Source organism: Heterocephalus glaber, unplaced genomic scaffold (assembly GCF_053883595.1).
Source record: "Heterocephalus glaber isolate CG9 unplaced genomic scaffold, H.glaber_assembly_v1.0 deba00001608, whole genome shotgun sequence".
NCBI lineage: Eukaryota > Metazoa > Chordata > Mammalia > Rodentia > Bathyergidae > Heterocephalus > Heterocephalus glaber.
Window position 1 is genome coordinate 4,712,304 of NW_028258379.1, and position 8,339 is coordinate 4,720,642.

Here is an 8,339-nt window from a genome sequence, read left to right on the forward strand (position 1 = left end):
TCACCTCCTGGCTTTGTCCCATAAAACGCCTTTGAGAAGTTGGGTGAGCGGGCAACCCATTTTCTGGTCCCCTTCAGTCTCTCTTAGAAGCTTTCTTTCTCTCAAATTTTCCTACTCTTAACCTCCATTGTTCCTAGAATTCATTCTTTGATTTTAGAGAACATGAACTCCCGCTTTGAATGTCTAGCAGGTTTGTGGGTTACATCTATTCCCCCATATCAAAAGGAACCAGCACCCAGTGAGAAATGTCACCTGGCAGGTGAGTTTTTTTGGAAGCTTCCTTTGGGACTTTCCATTTGGTAGCCCTTATCCTGTCAAGACTTCGTTGATGCCTCGAACCCCTGCTGGACCCTAAACTACTAGCAGCACAGCTGGTCTCCTTGTCTGTTGCTGTATTCCAACAGCAGAGAGCCTATGGAAATGACCCAGGTACAGTGGCACATGCTTGTGATCCCAGCTACTCAGGAGGATCTAAGTATGAGGCTAGTCTAGGCTGCAGAGTGAGATGGTCTCATAGTAAAGGATTGAGGATGCAGCTCAGTGGCCGAGTGCTTGACTAGCACCCCCAAAGCCCTGGTTCAATCCCCAGTATAGAAGTGGGGAGGGAGGAACTTACAGTATGATCCATGATATGAAGATTAATGATAGGGAAAGAAAACAGGCACTTATTCAGAGGTAGCAAAGAGTACTCAAAATCAGGTGATTATTATAATTGTACATACTTAGTTGTACTTTACTCTTGCATTTATCATCTAGTTCCCAATAATAACATCAGAAGTCTCCATGTTTGCTGCCCTTTTGAGAGTAGGAGCTGCCCCCGTGCTCCTGGTCCCTGGCATAGCCTGTGACTTCCCGTGGCTGCCGCAAGTCATCAGTCCCCGCATAAACAAGCTGGAGGCTCCTGTCAACCGTGGTAGGAAGCTCAGCTGTGCTAGGGCTGAGAGGCCAGGCCTGAGCCCACTCGGCCGGTGGGAATGTCCTGTCCTGCTCGCCAGTGTCTCCACTGGCCAGTCATGAAGACAGAGCACACAGTGCATTCCCTGGGCTCTGGTCTTCACTTCAGTGATTTGTACAATTTTACTAATTTTTTGTTTTTGTTTTGCAGTGCTGAGGATTGAACTCAGGGCCTTGGCACTGAGCTGTATCTCCATCTCTTCTTTTTCTTTAAGGCAGGTTTTTGCTAAGTCACTAAGATACCCAGGCTGGGCTCAAACTTGTGATCCACCTGCCTCACCCTCCCTCTAGAGTGCTGGATTACAGGAGTGCACCACCATGCCTAGCACTGGTTAGGTTTTTTTTTTTTTTGGTACCAGGGATCAAACTCAGGACCTTTCACTTGCAAGGCAGGCTCCTGAACCACTGAGCTAAATCCCTGGCCTGGGTTAGTTTTAATTAGAAAAAATGTACTTGTCACCATTAAGCTAACCGTCCCTGCCATAGCTAGTCTGCATTTTTAAAAAATCTAATAGTGCTAGGTGCCGTGGAGCACTCCTGTGATCCTAGCTACTTGGGAAGCTGAGGCAGGGAGATTGCTTGAACCCAGGAGTTTGAGATCAGCCTGAGTAACATAGCGAGACTCCATTTCAAATTTTTTATTATTAATTAGTATTAATATAAATGTATGCTGTTTTTATTAATTATATTTGCTTTATTAGTATGATTACATTTTAATATAATTAAATCAGGAACAGTTTTATTAGTAATTATTAGTGATATAACTTTATTTATAGCCTATTGGTTTTACTGCATTTTTAAAATAGGCTATTTATGGGCTGGGGATTTAGCTCAGTGGTTCCACTGCCTGCCTCGAAAGCGCAAGGACCCGAGTTCGATCCCCGGTACCAAAAACAAAACAAAAAAATTGGCTATTTACACTTTTTGGGGGGGCTATACATATATATATATATATATATATATATATAAAGACTTATTTTTAAAAACTTTAAAAAATGATCTTGGTAGTGCTGGGGATTGAAGCCATGGCCTTGCATATGCTAAGCACACCTTTGCTCTACCATTGAGCTACACTACATGCCCTTATTATTTTTTATTTTGAGACAGGGTCTTGGGCCAAGGATGTACCTCACTGGCATAGTGCCAGTCTGGCAAGCCCAAGGTCCTGAGTTCGATCTGTGGTCCAAAAAAAAGAGAGAGAGAGAGAGAAACAGGGTCTTGCTGAGTGGCCTAGGGTGGTCTCAAACCTTCAATCTTCCTGCCTCAGCCTCCCAAGTACAGGCACAAATGACTTGGCCATTTTAAACTAGTTTTTTGTGTGGTTATAAACAGGTCATCTCTAAAGCAGTAGACTTCAGTTGTAAATGAAAAGTGCAAATGCCCATCCATTTGCCAATGATTATCTGTGATGATCTTTCTGATAGAATAATCTTTTGTTTGAGCTCAGCACATCTTATGGCTTCTCAGCCTTTTGGTGAAGATCAAGTGAGCTAAGAGAACATCTTGGCTTTGAATTATGATGATAGTTAAAATCCTGACCTCTCAGAGGTCGTTCACAAGTTTGATAAACGAAGATTTTCTTTGTATGCTATTTTACAGGTTATCAAGAATCAGTAGAAGACATTTTCCCTATTTTAGAGTTTAGGAAACTCAAGAAGGATTTTCTTCTGGGTGCTATCATGACGCCCAAAGCACTGCAGTGGGAGGACTGTTTACCCAGCCTTTGTGCCCTATTACACTTTAAGCAATCTGGAGATGATTCAAATGTATGGGAGCCGGGCATAGGTTGTATGCAAATCCCATGCGTTGTGTATCAGGGATTTGGCCTGGAACCTGTCCCTGCTGAGAGACAGTGACTTCCTCAAAGCAAAAGTCAGTTAGGTCTCAAGCTCTCCTGATAGTTGAGCAACTTAGCTCATGCAGTTTACTAAAAGCTAATGGATTTAATAAATATTTGCTGTCCAGCTAATAAATTATGAGGCAGATGTGAGGCACTGACCAAATTGCAAATAATAATACTAGATGTAATAAAAAAGTATTTGAATTTGTAAAATTTATTATAGTAAAAGACACTTCCAGAACTGCTTCAGAAAGTGGCCAGAATGATGGGATAAGTGTGTTCAAAAAAAGGAGAGTATTTTGAGAGGGATTCATGGCAACTGTCTTTACTGTAATAAATTTTAAAAATTTAAACATTTCAGTGTATTTTTCAATCAACACCCCCTCCCCATGACCTGTGTCCCTTAAGAAACTTACAGTGTAGGTTGGGCAATCTGCCAGTATTTTAGGTCAGGTATTATATCTTTGTGTACAGGCCCAAGACGCGACATTGTCTTCTCAGTTAACATACCAAAAAGAGCACCTAGTACTTTTCCTTTACCATCAGCAACCTTCAGAATGCCTGTACTTAACTGCTAAGTACACCAAGAGGGAGAGAACTTACTGACCTACATTGCTGCATTGTTTGCATTTAAATGAGGCTCCCTGTGATTGATTGTCAGTATTCACTCCTCTTGATAAGATGGACAGATGATTAATGATTCTAAGCACAAAATGACAATTTCCACCTCCTGGTGAATATGTATGTCTAGGTGTTGACAATTCTGAACCTTACAAAAAAAATCACAAATATGATTGAATGAAACGCTCAAACAATGACAGTCTTGTGACAGTGTCTGATTTTAGAAGCTCAGTGCTAAAAATCTTCCTTTGGTGTAGCTGCCACAGGCCTTTGAACTTAAGTAACATTGCCAAGAACACTGTACCAGCACAAATTTTTTTTTTCTTTTTGTAGTAGGAGGATCAAACTCAGGACCTTGCGCTTTCAAGGCAGCTGCAGTGCCACTGAGCTAAATCCCTGGCCCTTTTCTTTCTATTTTTATATGATGCCAGGGATAAAGGCCAAGACCTCTCTCATGCAAGGCAAATGCTCTATCACTGGGCTACATCTCCAGCCCTAAACCCTGTCTTTGTCTTCTAGGTTTTTGTTTTGTTTTGGTTTTTTATACCAGGAATGGAACTCAGGGCCTTGCTAGGCAGGCACTGTGCTGTTGAGCTACATTCCTGGTGCCCTGTCTTTTAGTTTTATTACTGTCAGGTCTAACTTACATTAGTCCTTCACAAACAAACAGGACAAAGAAAACACTGCTCTCAGCAAACAGGAGCTTCCTAGTAAATAGGACAAATAGACTCAAATGTAGAAAATGTTGAAACCCCTCTGGTGCCGAGAAATCCAGTAATTGTGTACACACCTGAGCAGACCATCCAGGGGCATCCAAGTCAAATATTTCACTCAGATTCCTTAGCCCCTTCAAAACCTTGGTAAGCTTAGTTCCTTTCCCAGTTAGTTGCTAACATCTCTCTCCCCTGGTGTTAGCCCATCCACTCACAGATGAAATCTCTCCTAGCTAGCTACTGCTCTCTCCCAGTGTCAGCCCATCCACACACGGATGTGATAAACTCAGCCTTTCCCAGCTAGCTGCTAGAATCTCCTGATTTTAGTCTCTGTTGACTGGAATAAACTTTTCTTTTTCTCACAACAAAGCCATGAAAAAAATCATACAGACTAACAATAATGACGGCAAAATCATTGGTAATAAAGAGAGTTCTGTGTTATGCTCCTGGGATGAGTTCAAATAGAAATCAGAGGAGTGATTTACTGATAAGTGAGCCCAGCTGGTGTCAGGCTAGCAGCACACTGAAGGGGTTCTCCCAGGCCTGGGAATTTCTACACCAAAATTTACTTTTATATACAAATATCACTCATAGCCAAGCAAACTAAAATATATTAAGTTATTAAGTTACTTCATTCGAGAGACTCCAGAAGGTTATCTGAACTAGAATTTACAAACTTTTTAAAAACAGGGCCTTCTAAGAAAATCATATGAAACTAATACAATGGTGCTATTCTGGGAGGAAGTGTGTTCTTTACCTGACAGATGGAGAAAGTCTGTAGACCATATTATGCAGGTTTTAATAAGAAGGGTGACTCACAGCTGAAAGAATTTGCATTTGGTTGTTCTGTCATAACACATTGTTAGAACACATGACAGACTTACACTCAGAACAAAAACTGGGAAAATATATCTTCCATTCCCAGAAAATAAATTATTACTGATGGAAGCATGTCCAAATTTTGTTAATATCTCTAACTATATCTGTCACAGAAATTAATATACATAAATAGACTCAAGCCCTCAAATGGAGGACCCAGAGAAAATGATTATAATTTAAAAATACAGCAAAACCTTGGATTGCGAGTAAAGTGTTATGCAAGTGTTCCATGAGACAAGCAAACATTTCTAATAAACTTTAACTTGCAATAGGAGTTGTACGTGAGGCTGAACATCACATGATCACAACTGAGCCAATGTTTCTTCTCTCTCTCATTGCAGGATTGTGGGTGATTGTCTCCCAACAGCAAAAGGTTATGAAGGAGGAGGAGAAGGAGAAAAAGGCAGAGGAATCTCTGACTTCAAATGAGATCAGGGAGACGTGTAAAATGAAGGAAAAAGTGCACATTTTTGTAGAAAAGCACCACCTGAATGGGGCTCTAGCAGTGCGAGCGATGAATCTTTAATGACGATGTGGTGTCACATTTCTGTGAAATCCTCAAAAGGAGGCAAAAGCAAGAGTCATAAAAAAAAAAAAGAGTCATTCGAGGGGTTCCTTGTTAAAGATGCATGAAAAGAAAACGATTCCATTGAGCCAATAGGCAGCAGTGTGGTTGTAGTCAGGGTTTTGACAAGAGTATACATTTACTATAAGACACATAATTTATAGGATTATAATAATTACCAAAAAAAGTCAAATGCAAAGAAGTGCAAGAGAGATTAACCACACACTACAGGCCCAAAGGATCCAGCTGAGGGTCTGTATCCCAGCAATTTCCCACACAAGTCCAGCTAAAGGCTTAGAGTCCAAAAAAAAAGGCTTAGAGTCCAAGGCAATGTCCTTGAGTCCAGCCAGTGGCCTAGAGCCCACGGCAATGTCTCATGCTTTGTCAGTATTGAGGATCGGCACCTGGAAGGACCAAAGACCAGTGGTGGAAGCCAGAAAACCTACACCGGTGAGATGAAGGATTTGTGGCACCAAGCTGAGGGATCCACACTGGAGCCAGGAAGTGATGCTCACAGTGAAGATCAGAGCTCCCCTAAAGAGAACAGCAGCCATTCCTAGGGACAGTGAGGCCCCGAGCTCCTTCTCGGATGAGAACAGCCTAATTCCCATCAGGAAAACCATCCACAGCAAGCTTCTAGAAAATCAACAGGCCCTGATCGTCCCCTCCTGTTCTGTTTATGGCTATTGGTAACAATCTTCATGTGGGTCTTCCACACCCAAAATAGGCTGATTCAGTTCAGCTGGGCATTACAAGTTGACCATTAGTCAATCCACCACACAGTGATTCTGATAGTGATAATGAAAGTCATACACAATAACCCTCTCTTGTCTCTCTCCTACCAGCCATAAAATTTTCAAAGGTAAGTACAGGTTAATTTATTTTTCTTTATATTGTGTATTTTCTTCATTATTTTGCATTATATTACAGGTTGTAATCATTTTTATGGAAATATTTTTGGGTCGTGGAACAAATCCTGAGTTTCCATTATTTCTGCTGGGGAAATTCACTTTGATATACAAGTGCTTTGGATTACAAGCACGTTTCCAGCATGAATTATTCTTGAAAACCAAGGTTTTACCATATCCCTCTTGCTGTTCTGGTAGTTTACTTCTGGTGAAATAATTCTCATTGGGCCAACCTCTCACAGAAGGAAAAAAGTTTTTCAGTACTGGAGATTGGACCCAGGGCCTTCACAATGAGCTGCATCCCCAGGCCTTTTTATTTTTCTATTTTGAGACAGAGCCTCATTAAATCGCTAAATTGCCCAGGCTGAGGTGAATTTGTGATCCTCATGCCTCAGCCTCCCAAGCAGGGATTACAGGGGTGAGCCGCTATGTCTGGCTTTATGTATAATCATTAAGAATTTTCCCTCCTGGGCCTTCCCCAGGTCATGCAGAGTGGGACAACCAGAACTTCAGCTAAGCTGAAGGCTACAGTCTTAGAGGGATGTCAGTGACTGAAAAAAAAAAAAGAAATGAGGAAAGGAGAGAACCGCAGAGATGGAACAGCAAGTTCTGCGTGCAAATCCCACCCAGATTTCTTTTTTTATACTCTGGATCAAACTCAGAACCGTGAGATTTCCAGGCAGGCACAGTGCCACTGAGCTAAATCCCTGGCCCCACCCAGATCTTTAACCCCTGCTCAGTACATTGATGAGGGAGACTTTTCCTTAATTAAAAATATTTTATAATGTAATTGGTGATTTAACTAAAAAAACCTAACATATGATAGCATTTATAACAGATGTAGAAGTAAAAAGCATGACAATAATACAGAGACAGGAAGGGAGAAGTGGAAATATGCACTTGTGAGGTCACTGCACAGCAGTATAGTATTTAAAGGTAGCATGTGGTATTAAAAATGTTAAAGTAGGGCCGGAGACTTAGCTCAGTGGTTCTGGTACCTGCCTTTCAAGCACAAGGATGTGAGTTTGATCCCTGGTACCAAAATAAATAAATAAATAAATGTTAAAGTAGGTGGGCATGGTGGTGCCCACCTATAATCCCAGCACTCAGGAGCCTGAAGCAGTAGGATCACCACAAGTTTGAGGCCAGCCTGTGCTACATAGTGTGACCTTGTCTCAAAAAACTAAATGCATGGCCTTCTCTTTCCGCCATCTTGGAGTTTGTGGAGGCCTGCTGGGAACAGGACTTACAAAAGACAAACATGTCTGGAAGACTGTGGTGCAAGGCCATTTTTGCTGGCTATAAGCGAGGTCTCCGGAACCAAAGGGAATACACAGCTCTTCTTAAAATTGAAGGTGTTTATGCCCGCGATGAAACTGAATTCTATTTGGGCAAGAGATGTGCTTATGTGTACAAAGCGAAAAACAACACAGTGACTCCAGGTGGCAAACCAAACAAAACCAGAGTGATCTGGGGAAAGGTAACTCGAGCCCATGGAAACAGCGACATGGGTCGGGCCAAGTTCCAAAGCAACCTTCCTGCTAAGGCCATTGGACACCGAATCTGTGTGATGCTGTACCTGTCAAGGATTTAAACTAATGAAAAATAAAAGTGGATTTGTGCTCTTGTATTTAAAAAAAAAAAAAAAAAAAAGAAAACTAAATGAATAAAGTTGGGGCTGGGGGTGTAGCTCAGCAGTAGAGCATGTATTTAGTGTGTTCTAGCACCTCAGCAACACCTGCCCCCCTCAAACAATTCAGAGCATTTAGCTCAGTGGTTCCGCCACATTCCTCACAAGCACAAGGTCCTGAGTTCGATCCCCAGTACCCAAAAAAAAAAAAAAAAAAAAAATTCAGAGC

At 41.6% G+C, this 8,339-nt stretch overlaps 1 pseudogene across 1 annotated transcript; it reads left to right on the plus strand.

The window, feature by feature from the left end:
* Positions 1–7,663: 7,663 nt before the first annotated feature.
* LOC101710261 (large ribosomal subunit protein eL33 pseudogene) lies at positions 7,664–8,110 on the plus strand (annotated as a pseudogene). Its single transcript, XR_015444995.1, has one exon. The product of XR_015444995.1 is annotated as a large ribosomal subunit protein eL33 pseudogene (transcript).
* The last annotated feature ends 229 nt before the right edge of the window (positions 8,111–8,339 follow it).